The sequence below is a fragment of the Oxyura jamaicensis genome, unplaced genomic scaffold, assembly GCF_011077185.1.
Source record: "Oxyura jamaicensis isolate SHBP4307 breed ruddy duck unplaced genomic scaffold, BPBGC_Ojam_1.0 oxyUn_random_OJ71193, whole genome shotgun sequence".
Taxonomy (NCBI): domain Eukaryota; kingdom Metazoa; phylum Chordata; class Aves; order Anseriformes; family Anatidae; genus Oxyura; species Oxyura jamaicensis.
In genome coordinates, this window is record NW_023310404.1 from 31,316 (window position 1) to 43,743 (window position 12,428).

Genomic DNA, 12,428 nt, shown 5'->3' on the forward strand with positions numbered 1-12,428 from the left:
CGAACGGCTGTGTGGTGTTTAGCTGCCAGCCGGGTTAAACCACAACACTGTATTACAACAGTGGTCCAAAACCTCAAATTTAATTTAAACAATGTATTTTTATCTGAATACTAATAAGATGTACCCAGACCAATGTCTCTGGTTCACACCATGGAGAAGAGCAGGTGGAAATTCCTGGATACTCAGCTAGCAAATATTCTCTTCTGTACTGCACATATCCTCTCAAAGTCAAGAAATAATATTATGCCTGCCAAGTGTCCTTGAGCAGATTATGAAACCTAGTGGATAGGTCTCATTCTTGATTAATTATCCAGACTTTTACATCTGATCTCACCAAAGACATTTGAAAGTAGGTGTCCAAATCTCAGCCCATTGTCCAGGCACCCTGTCAAATCTACACAGAGGAATAACACCTCTAGAAAATGATTCATCCCCTTCGAAGGTAAGTAGGATGCATTATCCTCTGATGCCTTTCCCTGCACAGATTTGGCCGGGTGCCTCAGGCAGACTCTTCTACCCTCATGCCACTAGCACAGTAACAATGCTGGTTGCAGCCTGGGTCAGTGCTTTAATACTTTTCATAATGGTAAGCACCTGCAAAACCTGGAAAAGCCAATACCCCTGGTCAGGATTTAATTTGAAAATAAATCTTTCCTGTGTGATGTAGCAAAGAATCATGTGTCCTGAAATGTCCAAATCTGCTGCTTGTGACCAAACCGCTTTTAAACAGTTTGGAGATTTTAAAAGACATTAAAAATATAAAAGGAAAATGTGGTGGTAGGAAAAAAAAGAGATGCAAGAGCCATCTGGATATACATTTCTGAAAACTCTGAAAGCTGTAAATAACTGTGACATTAGAGTGAAAATCCTGATCTTTTTTGTGCTAAAGGAAAGGTGCCTTTTATTAGAATTTAAAGTCCTTTGCCTTTACCTTGGATCCTGAGAGAAATCTGGTAGCTGGAGAATATTTTATTCAGTCAGCAGTGGCATTCCTAAATATTTATTCAGTTAAAAAACACACGAGTCAACAGCTCTTCAGCTTTTGTATTTTTATATTTTTCAGGTGTGAGGAAACTGGACAATGACAAAGACAACTTTGAAAAGGAAGCAGAGGGCAAGTTCACACTTGACGCTTCAATTTTGGGAAGGCTAAGAAAAATTAATATAGGCCATAATAACAAGGGTGGCTGTGCTGGCTGGTTTCTTGCAAAGGTTAGTTACTCCTTAGATGTTTAACATAAGCATGTATGGGATCAAAATGTCTCACTTTTTATCCTTTCAATGGCCCAATGCCCAGAAATGCAAGGATGTTTGCTGGCAGTGTGGTACATCCTTTAGCTGTATGTGCTCACTGCTTTTGCAAATCAGGTGCAGCAGTTTCCAGCTGAGTATTTCAATTGTGAGGGACCCTCTGGGGCTGAGTAAATTGTCCAGCACCTCACAGAGATTTGTAGCAGTGAGAAAATCCAGTTGTTAATACTGGAATTTACCTGCTCTAATAATATTTCCCCCATCTCTATCACTGCAGTTTCTCTGACAGATGAGGGGGAATTCTCCAAGCCAGTGCCTCCAAGACACCCCCCCTCTTTATTGACTGAACTCATTACTTAGACAATAATGATACCAGAGTCTAGGAAATATATATTTGAGTCCGTTCTCGCTGGAAACTTGCAGAGACTTATAGCTTGGGAAAAATTAAGTGATTTGTCTCTGGCACAACTAAAATATAGACTTGCCACAAAGATCACTTCCTTCCTCTCCCACTTTCCTCCATATTTTAATCTCCTGCTCTAAGGAGTGAAGGTATTGCAGCTTTTAGTGAAATGGCTGAAGGAATATTTAAAAATAAGTAATAAATGACTCTTTCCTCTAATATCTCTCTCTCTCTCTCTCTTTTGTTTTTACTTTTTCCTCTGCTGTTATTGTTTAACACAGATGGCTTTAATCTAACCCCAAATTTGTAAAACCTAGATAACAGGGTGGTTTTATGTATTACCAGTGCAAATATTAGCACATGCTTTTCCACCATCATGATATGCAGCACTAAAATTTATTATGTTGACTGCCCATGAAAAATGCAGAAGATGAAAATCAGAGCTGTTGTGCTCCCTGTAATAAGTAGAGGAGAGAAAAAAAGAGAAAAGAAACCTCATTCTCACAGTACAGGTGTGGTCTGCATGATGTGATTTCTGATGCTGGTTAGGTGGGTTAAGTCCTATCACCCAACGCAGTGACTAGCTGCAGCCAAGGGGTTAATCCCATGTTCTGCAACAAAACCTCTAAGATGTTTGCAATTAAGTAAAAGGCAGCTTTTGCTTTGCAAATTCAGCTGGAAGTTTGGAGGAAGGAGATAAACCATAGCCCAGTTATTTTCTACTGTTGGCTGATGATTTTTCCTAATTTGCTCCAATACTTGGGGACTCTAGCATTGTCACTCCTGGATGAACTTGCTAAGCATCAATAGAAATTCCCTCCTTTTTTTGTGCTTTCAGTGTAGCTTATACTACATGCTGTTTTTCTACATGTTTTTCTGTTTTTCTTTTCTATGAAAAGAATTAATACTTTAAGAGGAATTCAAAGAGGTTGACCTGGTAGAGAGAAATCTGAATGTTAATATTTCTCCTGAACTGCATATATTTTAGTCTCTAACACTCCAGCACAGTGCTGCTCTGTCATGCTGACAGTCCCAGCCCTGGCAGACACTACTGTCCATGGCTATGGAGGTGCAACAAGAATCTGTGATGCTACAGGCAATAGTACAGTGTGGGATGAGTGACAGAACGGGAAACTGGTTCCCAAAGAATGGTCTCATAAGTCTATCAGGAAGGACAGATTCCAGATTCTCCTTTTTTGCTTATAAGAAAAAAAAAAATGGAAAAAAAAAAAAAAAAAAGAGGGAAAAGTGGCAATGGCTTTCTATCCCTAATAGTGAATTTTCATTCTCTGAGACATAAGCCATGCAGGCAAATAGAGATTTTGATTTCTTCTTTTCTGGCTGAAAATCTTCAGTACTCTTTGCTCTTCTGTTGTGGTTTAACCCGGCCGGCAGCTAAACACCACATAGCCTTTCGCTCACCCTCCCCCCTCCCTCTCTGGGATGGGGGAGAGAAATGAAAAAAAAACCTGAAACCTACAGGTTGAGATAGAGACAGTTTATTAGGACAGGAAAACCAATAATAATAATAATAATAATATGTACAAAACAAGTGATGCACAATGCAATTGCTCACTACCCGCTGACCGATGCCCAGCCTATCCCTGAGCAGCCGGCCCCCCCACCCCGGCTAGCCACCCCTATATATTGTTTAGCATGACGTCAGATGGTATGGAATACCCCTTTGGCCAGTTTGGGTCAGCTGTCCTGGGTCTGTCCCCTCCCAGCTCTTGCTGCACCCCTAGCCTGCCCGCTGGCAGGACAGAGTGAGAAGCTGAAAAGTCCTTGGCTTAGTGTAAGCACTGCTCTGCAGCAATTAAAACATCAGCATGTTATCAGCACTCTTCTCATCCTAATCCAAAACATAGCACCCTACCAGCTACTAGGAGGAAAAATAACTCTGTCCTAACTGAAACCAGGACATATATCCACCCCTTATTCCATACCATTTATGTCATGCTCAGGTTACACTCTTTCCAATACATTCTAGTTAATCACCATTTTCATCTATGGTATATAGCAATCATGGTAGTGATGACATACAGTATTATATAATAATTAACATAATACAATTTAACTCATGGGTTATTCTCACCCAGTATTAAATCCCCTTGAGGTACACACCGGACCTCCCCATTCTTTTGCATTACCCACCAAGTGCATCCAGGTCCCTGAGCAAAAGCAATCCCACGAATGGGTTTGCCTTTTCCTGAGGCAGGAGTAGCCCAGACTGTTTTACCCAGCAGGTTTCTTATGTGCACTACAGGAACTTTATCCCCTTCTACAGTGCGTAACAGGTTTGATTGGGCAGGTCCAGCTCGGTTGGCAGATCCCCTAGTATTGACTAACCAGGTGGCTTTTGCCAAATGTGCATCCCAATTTCTGAATGTCCCAGCACCCATTGCTTTCAGTGTAGTTTTTAACAGTCCATTGTATCGTTCCACTTTCCCGGAGGCTGGTGCGTGATAGGGGATGTGATAAACCCACTCAATACCATGTTCTTTGGCCCAAGTGTCTATAAGGTTGTTTCAGAAATGAGTCCCATTGTCTGACTCAATTCTTTCTGGGGTGCCATGTTGCCATAGGACTTGCTTTTCAAGGCCCAGGATAGTGTTTCAGGTGGTGGCATGGGGCACAGGATATGTTTCCAGCCATCCGGTGGTCGCTTGGATTAGTGTAAGCACTGCTCTGCAACAAGTAAAACATCAGTGTGTTATCAACATTAGTCTCATCCTAATCCAAAACATAGCACTCTACCAGCTACTGGGAGGAAAATTAACTGGGAGGAAAATTAACTCTCTCCTAGCTAAAACCAGGACAACTGTGTATTCAGAATACCGCAGTAACTCTATGACAAGCTTCAGGAATGGTGATAAGAAATGCCTTGTGGCAGGATGTGCAACTCCAATTAGTTTACACTGACTTAATCTAATATTAAGGAGGAAGATTGTTCCGTGCCTTGTTGCAGCAGAATATGTCTCTAGAGTACAGCCCAGAGACAAATCCTTCCAAAATGAGAAACTATTTCTACCCCAGGGTTTCAAGGCTGTCTTTGCAAGTGTTTCCATCCCGGAGTAACTGAGTGGGATAAGAAGGTATTACTAGGTCACACAAGTTGATCCAACAGTCTTGATTTGTCCTAAAATTCCTTGGTATTATTTCATAACAAGGCTCTGAAGTTGAGGAAGAATGGAGACAGCCTGTTCCTAAAGCAGAACAAAGAGCTGCCATTCAGCTGCTGAAGAAGAGTAGCCGGCAAATGGGCTCTGGAGAGAAGAAAGACAGGCCAGTCTTGCTACCAGAGACATCTGGTCTTGTACACTGCGAGCGATGCAGATTGAGTTCACTGGAGGGAAAAATAAATAAATAAATAAAAATGCCTGGGTTTTACTCGATGATTGTCTGAAATTCTATCTGTGCTAATTAGGGAGTGGTGAGGGATCTGCTTGAGTGTTGAATATATTAAATCTCAGGTGAGAGTGTGTACATTCAGCTCCTGCTCTTCTGTCACCTCCTTGTCTAACACCTTTGTTTTTTCCCCGTGTATTTTGCAGTGTGCTGTTTCTTTTCTCTTAGGTGATCATTGAAGACATTGGCAATAAATACGTGTACCAATTCCCAGTTGGATGCTGGTTTGCTTTAGATAAAGATGATGGAAAAATCCAGAGGGACATTCTTGTAGGGGGCATCGAAGCCACAGGTAAAGGCATGTGCTGAATCCATGGTGGGAAATGCAAAGATACAAAGGTCTAACTGTTGCTTCTAGCCATGTTTTTGTTAGAAGATTTAATGCCTTGTGCACAGGGACACCTACAGTGGGCCAGCTGTTGGTTACAGAGTTTTGTTGCAAGGGTCCCTGAACTGTCATTCCCCTTCCCCCCCCCCCACATCTCACTGGTGAAGCTGTGCAGGACCTATGTGCCGATCTGTCACCCAGTACAACTGGATAAGGGAATGATGGGCAAAGGATGAAACGTTCAGCATGTGTTTGTGCAAGCCACTCACCAGCCTCCAGAAGGTAGACAGCTGCTATTCCCACAGTCACTGAGGGGCCTCACAGTAAGGCTGGGGAGCTGTGCATCCTTTTACAAAACAAGAAGGGTGATGTTGAGCCCCAAAACTGGCTTTTTGATTATCCAGTGTGGTTAAAGCAGATAAAACAAAATGCTATGTCACTGTTAAAGGAAGCCTGCATGTAAAGTCAATAAAATAATTTACCATGAGGCAGAAGATTACTTGGATATTATATGACCTGTTTTTATTCAGCAGCATAAGTCTTTATGTCTCTCAAGTCTTGCTTTGCCAAGATCTTTAGCTCTCACGGTGACAGCGAAGGTCCTGCTTGCTTCTGCAGCATTAGGGGCTGCTGACACCACATTTTCAGAGTTCTGTGATGCTATGAATCTCGCCACCACTGTTTGAAGCAACACCACTCCATCTTTTAAGCATCTTCTGACATATCTGGTGCTTGGGACTTCTCACAATCAAGCAACTTAATTGACAAATATTTTTTTTTTCTTTTACCCTTCTATCTGTTTGTAAACACAGAAGAGGGAACGGCATTTGGAGTTTTAACCCAGGAGTGGGCGGAAAGAAAGAAGCCCATAGGTTACTTTTCAAAATTGTTGGACCCAGTTAGTAGAGGTTGGCCCACCTGCTTACAGGCTATAGTGGCTACAGTCCTCTTAGTCGAGGAAGCCGGAAAAGTCACCCTGGGGGGAGAATTAAAGGTATACACACCTCATAACACAAGAGGGGTGTTAAAACAGAAAGCAGATAAGTGGATTACTGATGCCAGACTATTGAAGTATGAAGGTATAATACATTCCCCCAAATTAGAACTCGAAACAACTAGTTTACAGAATCCAGCTCAATTTTTATATGGGGAACCAAGTGAAGAATTGACACACGATTGTGTCCGATTAATCGAATCCCAGACCCAAATAAGGAAGACTTGGAGGAAGAGGAATTACCAAATGGGGAGAAATTATTTGTAGATGGATCATCAAGGGTAATAAACGGGAAATGAAAATCAGGTTACGCCATAATAGATGGGAACACCTCGGAGGTAAAAGAATCTGGTCCCTTGGACACGACCTGGTCGGCCCAGGCATGTGAGTTATATGTAGTATTAAGGGCTTTACAGCTGCTGAAAGGAAAGATGGGGACTGTATTTACTGACTCCAGATATGCATATGGAGTGGTTCATACCTTTGGGAAAATCTGTAAGAGAGAGCGGAAGGTTCGTTGTTCCTACGGGTATCCCATCTCAGGGGTAAGTGTAATTGGCATTAAAAGGGAAAAAGCCCTGAAGCGAGCCCCACCCAACAAGGGCTGAGATCCTCCGAACAGGTTGCAGACAAACGCGACCAAGATAAGGTGTGGAGCTAGGAGGGGGAGGCATACAAATCAAGTGAGCTAGGAATGAAGGAGGTTCCCCTGAAGTGTTTTTCTGGGGTGCCATGTTGCCATACCCTGTTGCCATACCCTGTTGCCATACCCATGTTGCCATACCCCCTGAAGGAGGTTCCCCTGAAGCAGTCCCCTGACTGCTGCCGAGAAGATGGCACACCCCGTTGTTCTCAGCAAAAGAATAGACGGTGGAGGCAGAGATGTAATGCTGTGGGGAGTGAGGTTGGTGAACCACCTCTGGAATCAGCTCACGGGGCCGCTTAAAACGCGAGCCCAAAGTCGAATTGTCTCAGCAACTCTCCTACTCCCCTCACCACCTGTAGGAGGCAACCAAGATAAAAGACAAAGCACTCGACGGGAACCCTGGGATACCCGTAGTGTAAGTAAGAGCCTTCCATTCTTCTCAGGCTTAATGTTACCTGTACAGGTCATGGGACTCCTAATAATGCAGCTAGGTGTAACAACTGGAGAGGAGACTCCTCATCAGCCTTATAAGTGGAGCTTAGTTCGATGGGAGGACCAGGCCCTAGTTCAGCAAGTAACTATGGCAGGAGCCCCCAGTTTCAATGCTACTCTCTGCCAACTAGCACCCATTGCTCTGTGTCAGGCTGACACAGATTTTTACTTCTGCCCTAGCTCAAACCCAGGAAGGGGATATTGCAATTATCCCAACGCGTCAGATTGGAGTCCGGGGGCTGGACAGGTGTGGTGGTTTTACCGTGCTAGGCAGTTGAACACCACAACCGCTCTCTCACTCCCCCTCCTCAGATGAGGAGGGGAAGAAGTAAAGGAAAGAACAACTCATGGGTTGAGATAAGGATGATTTAATTAAAGAGGGGAAAAAAATATTATTAAGGAAATATTATTATTAATTAAACAATTCAACTAAAGGGAAAAAAGGGAAAGGGGAAGAGGGAGGGGGAAAGGGAATAACAAAACAAAACAAGTAAAGGCTATGTGGAAGTGCAGAGGAAATAAATTACTCTCTACTTCCCACAAATGAGCGATGCTTGACCACGTCCTTGAAGCAGGGCCTCAACGCACGTAGCTGGTGTTCGGGAGGAGAACAGACGTTTTCACAACGAGAGCCCATCCCTCCCCTCTTCTTCCTTTTTCCACCTTTTATTGCTGGGTGTGACATCATATGGTATGGAATATCCCTTTGGTTGGTTTAGGTCAGCTGCCCTGGTGATGTTTCTTTCTCACTTTTTTGCCCACCCCCTAGGAGGGTTAGAGAGAGTCCTGATGCTGTGCCAGCACTTCTCAGCAGCAGACACAGCACTAGTGTGATACCACTGCTGTTCTAGGTACAAGTGCAGAGCGCAGCACTGTATGGGCTGCTGCAGGGAAAGTTAACATCCCAGCCAGACCCAGTACAACAGGATAAGTTCATAACTGTAGGACGTGACCTTATGGATATAAACACTTAAACAGTGGTGGACACACTATACAGTTTGGCTATAGAGGGGCCCCAGAGTTCTCTGGGAATTGCAGCCATCTGCTTGTTAACATAACAAACCAATCTGATTCTGCCTGGTGGACGGGTGTTGTGGTTTAACCGGGCTGGCAGCTAAACACCACACAGCCGTTCGCTCACCCTCCCCCCTCCCTCTCTGGGATGGGGGAGAGAAACGAGAAAAAAAACTGAAATCTATGGGTTGAGATAGGGACAGTTTATTAGGACAGGAAAATGAAATAATAATAATAATAATATGTACAAAACAAGTGATGCACAATGCAATTGCTCACCACCCACTGACCGATGCTCAGTCTATCCCCAAGCAGCCAGCCCCCCATCCCGGCTAGCCACCCCTATATATTGTTTAGCATGACGTCAGATGGTATGGAATACCCCTTTGGCCAGTTTGGGTCAGCTGTCCTGGGTCTGTCCCCTCCCAGCTCTTGCTGCACCCCCAGCCTGACCGCTGGCAGGACAGAGCGAGAAGCTGAAAAGTCCTTGACTTAGTGTAAGCACTGCTCTGCAACAAGTAAAACATCAGTGTGTTATCAACATTAGTCTCATCCTAAATCCAAAACATAACACTCTACAAGCTACTGGGAGGAAAATTAACTCTCTCCTAGCTAAAACCAAGACATATATCCACCCCTTATTCCATACCATTTATGTCATGCTCAGGTTACACCCTTTCCAATAGATTCCATTTGACCACCATTTTCATTTATAATATATATATAGAATGTCCACTGAGTTTGCATCGTCCATGACTGACTTCAGGCTCCGTCATCGCAGTCTTTCAGGGCAGAAGAGATGGTGTGTGATGTTGGAATGTCACACGTTGAAGCCCGTTCTCGTTCCACTGCATCACTTTGTTTGTCCAATTCTATTAAAATCCATTCATCAGTATCTGCGTAGTTGTTACTGTGATACCATTAGTAGGACATTGACATATAGGAATCATAGTAGTGATGACATACAGTATTATATAGTGACTAAGATAATACAGTCCAACTCATGGGCTTCTTTCACCCAGTATTAAATCCCCTTGAGGTACACATCGGACTTCCCCATTCTTTTGCATTACCCACCAAGTGCATCCAGGTCCCTGAGCAAAAGCAATCCCATGAATGGGTTTGCCTTTTCCTGAGGCAGGAGTAGCCCAGACTGTTTTACCTAGCATATTTCTTACATGCACTACAGGAACTTTATCCCCCTCTACAGTATGCAGCAGGTTTGATTGGGCAGGTCCAGCTCGGTTGGCAGATCCCCTAGTATTGACTAACCAGGTGGCTTTTGCCAAATGTGCATCCCAATTTCTGAATGTCCCAGCACCCATTGCTTTCAGTGTAGTCTTTAACAGTCCATTGTATCGCTCAACCTTACCGGAGGCTGGTGCATGATAAGGGATGTGATACACCCACTCAATACCATGTTCTTTGGCCCAAGTGTCTATAAGGTTGTTTCGGAAATGAGTCCCATTGTCTGACTCAATTCTTTCTGGGGTGCCATGTTGCCATAGGACTTGCTTTTCAAGGCCCAGGATAGTGTTCCGGGCGGTGGCATGGGGCACAGGATATGTTTCCAGCCATCCGGTGGTTGCTTCCACCATTGTAAGTACGTGGCGCTTACCATTGCGGGTTTGAGGGAGTGTGATGTAATCGATTTGCCAGGCCTCTCCATATCTATATTTCAGCCATCGTCCTCCATACCAAAGAGGCTTTGACCATTTGGCTTGCTTGATTGCAGCACATGTTTCACAATCGTGAATAACCTGTGCTATAGCGTCCATGGTCAGGTCCACCCCTCGATCACGAGCCCATCTGTATGTTGCATCTCTGCCTTGATGGCCTGAGGTGTCATGGGCCCATCGGGCTATAAATAATTCAACCTTATGTTGCCAGTCCAAATCCACCTGAGCCACTTCAATCTTAGCAGCCTGATCCACCTGCTGGTTGTTTTGATGTTCTTCAGTAGCCCGATTTTTGGGTACATGAGCATCTACATGGCGTACCTTTACAACCAGGTTCTCTATCCGGGCAGCAATATCTTGCCACAATGCAGCAGCCCAGATGGGTTTGCCCCTGCGCTGCCAGTTGTTCTGTTTCCATTGCTGTAACCACCCCCACAGGGCATTTGCTACCATCCAGGAATCAGTATAGAGACAGAGAACTGGCCATTTTTCTCGTTCAGCAATATCTAAAGCCAGCTGGATGGCTTTCACTTCTGCAAATTGACTCGATTCACCTTCTCCCTCAGCAGCTTCTGCAACTCGTCGTGTAGGACTCCATACAGCAACCTTCCATCTCCGATGCTTTCCCACAATGCGACAGGACCCATCAGTGAACAGGGCATATCTCTTCTCATTTTCTGGTAGCTTGTTGTACAGTGGAGCTTCCTCAGCACGGACCACCTCCTCCTCTGATGACATCCTAAAGTATTTGCCTTCTGGCCAGTCCATAATCACTTCCAAGATTCCTGGGCGACTGGGGTTTCCTATTTGAGCCCACTGAGTAATCAGTGCAACCCACTTGCTCCATGTAGCATCAGTTGCATGATGCGTAGAGGGGACCCTTCCTTTGAACATCCAGCCCAGTACTGGCAGTCGGGGTGCCAGGAGGAGCTGCGCTTCAGTACCGACCACTTCCAAAGCAGATCGAACTCCTTCATATGCTGCCAATATCTCCTTTTCAGTTGGTGTGTAGTGAGCCTCAGATCCTCTGTATCCCCGACTCCAAAAGCCTAGGGGTCGACCTCGAGTTTCCCCAGGCTCTTTCTGCCAGAGGCTCCAGGTGGGCCCATTCTCCCCGGCTGCGGTGTAGAGCACATTCTTTACATCTGGTCCTGTTCGGACTGGCCAAAGGGCTACTGCTTGAACTATTTCCTGCTTAATTTGTTCAAAGGCTTATCGTTGCTCAGGGCCCCATTCAAAATCATTCTTCTTACGAGTTACTCGGTAGAGTGGGTTTACAATCAGACTGTAATTTGGAATGTGCATTCTCCAAAACCCCACGACACCTAGGAAAGTTTGTGTTTCTTTTTTGCTGGTTGGTGGAGACATAGCTGTTATTTTGTTGATCACGTCCATTGGGATTTGACGATGTCCATCTTGCCATTTTATTCCTAAAAACTGGATCTCTCGTGCAGGTCCTTTGACTTTATTTTGTTTAATGGCAAAACCAGCCTTCAGAAGGATTTGGATTATTTTCTTCCCTTGCTCAAAAACTTCTTCTGCTGTGTCACCCCACACAATGATGTCATCGATGTACTGCAGGTGTTCAGGAGCTCCCCCCTGCTCCAGTGCAGAGTGGATCAGTCCATGGCAAATGGTAGGGCTGTGTTTCCACCCCTGGGGCAGCCGATTCCAGGTGTATTGGACACCCCTCCAAGTGAAAGCAAACTGTGGCCTGCACTCTGCTGCTAGAGGGATGGAAAAAAATGCATTGGCGATATCAATTGTGGTGTACCACTTGGCTGCCTTTGCTTCCAGTTCGTACTGGAGTTCTAGCATGTCCGGCACTGCAGCACTCAGTGGTGGTGTGACCTCATTCAGGCCACGATAGTCCACAGTTAGTCTCCACTCACCATTAGACTTTTGCACTGGCCATATGGGACTATTAAAAGGTGAATGAGTCTTGCTGATCACTCCTTGGCTCTCCAATTAACGAATTAGCTTATGGATGGGAATTAAGGAGTCTCGGTTGGTGCGATATTGCCGCCGGTGCACAGTTGTGGTAGCAATTGGCACTTGTTGTTCTTTGACCCTCAGCAGTCCCACAATAGAAGGGTCCTCTGAGAGACCGGGCAAGGTAGACAACTGTTCAACGCCCTCTGTCTCTAAGGCAGCTATGCCAAAAGCCCAGCGGAACCCTTTTGGGTCCTTGAAATATCCTCTTCTAAGACAGT

The 12,428-nt window shown here is 44.7% G+C and overlaps 1 long non-coding RNA gene across 1 annotated transcript in view; it reads left to right on the forward strand.

Annotated features, from left to right (window-relative positions):
- The window catches only part of LOC118159595, a 15,316-nt gene extending 7,572 nt beyond the window's left edge, over nucleotides 1-7,744 (forward strand). The window contains exons 2-3 of the long non-coding RNA XR_004747172.1: nucleotides 5,752-5,755; nucleotides 7,684-7,744. This is a non-coding gene — a long non-coding RNA (uncharacterized LOC118159595). The remainder of the gene's footprint in view (nucleotides 1-5,751; nucleotides 5,756-7,683) is intronic.
- The last annotated feature ends 4,684 nt before the right edge of the window (nucleotides 7,745-12,428 follow it).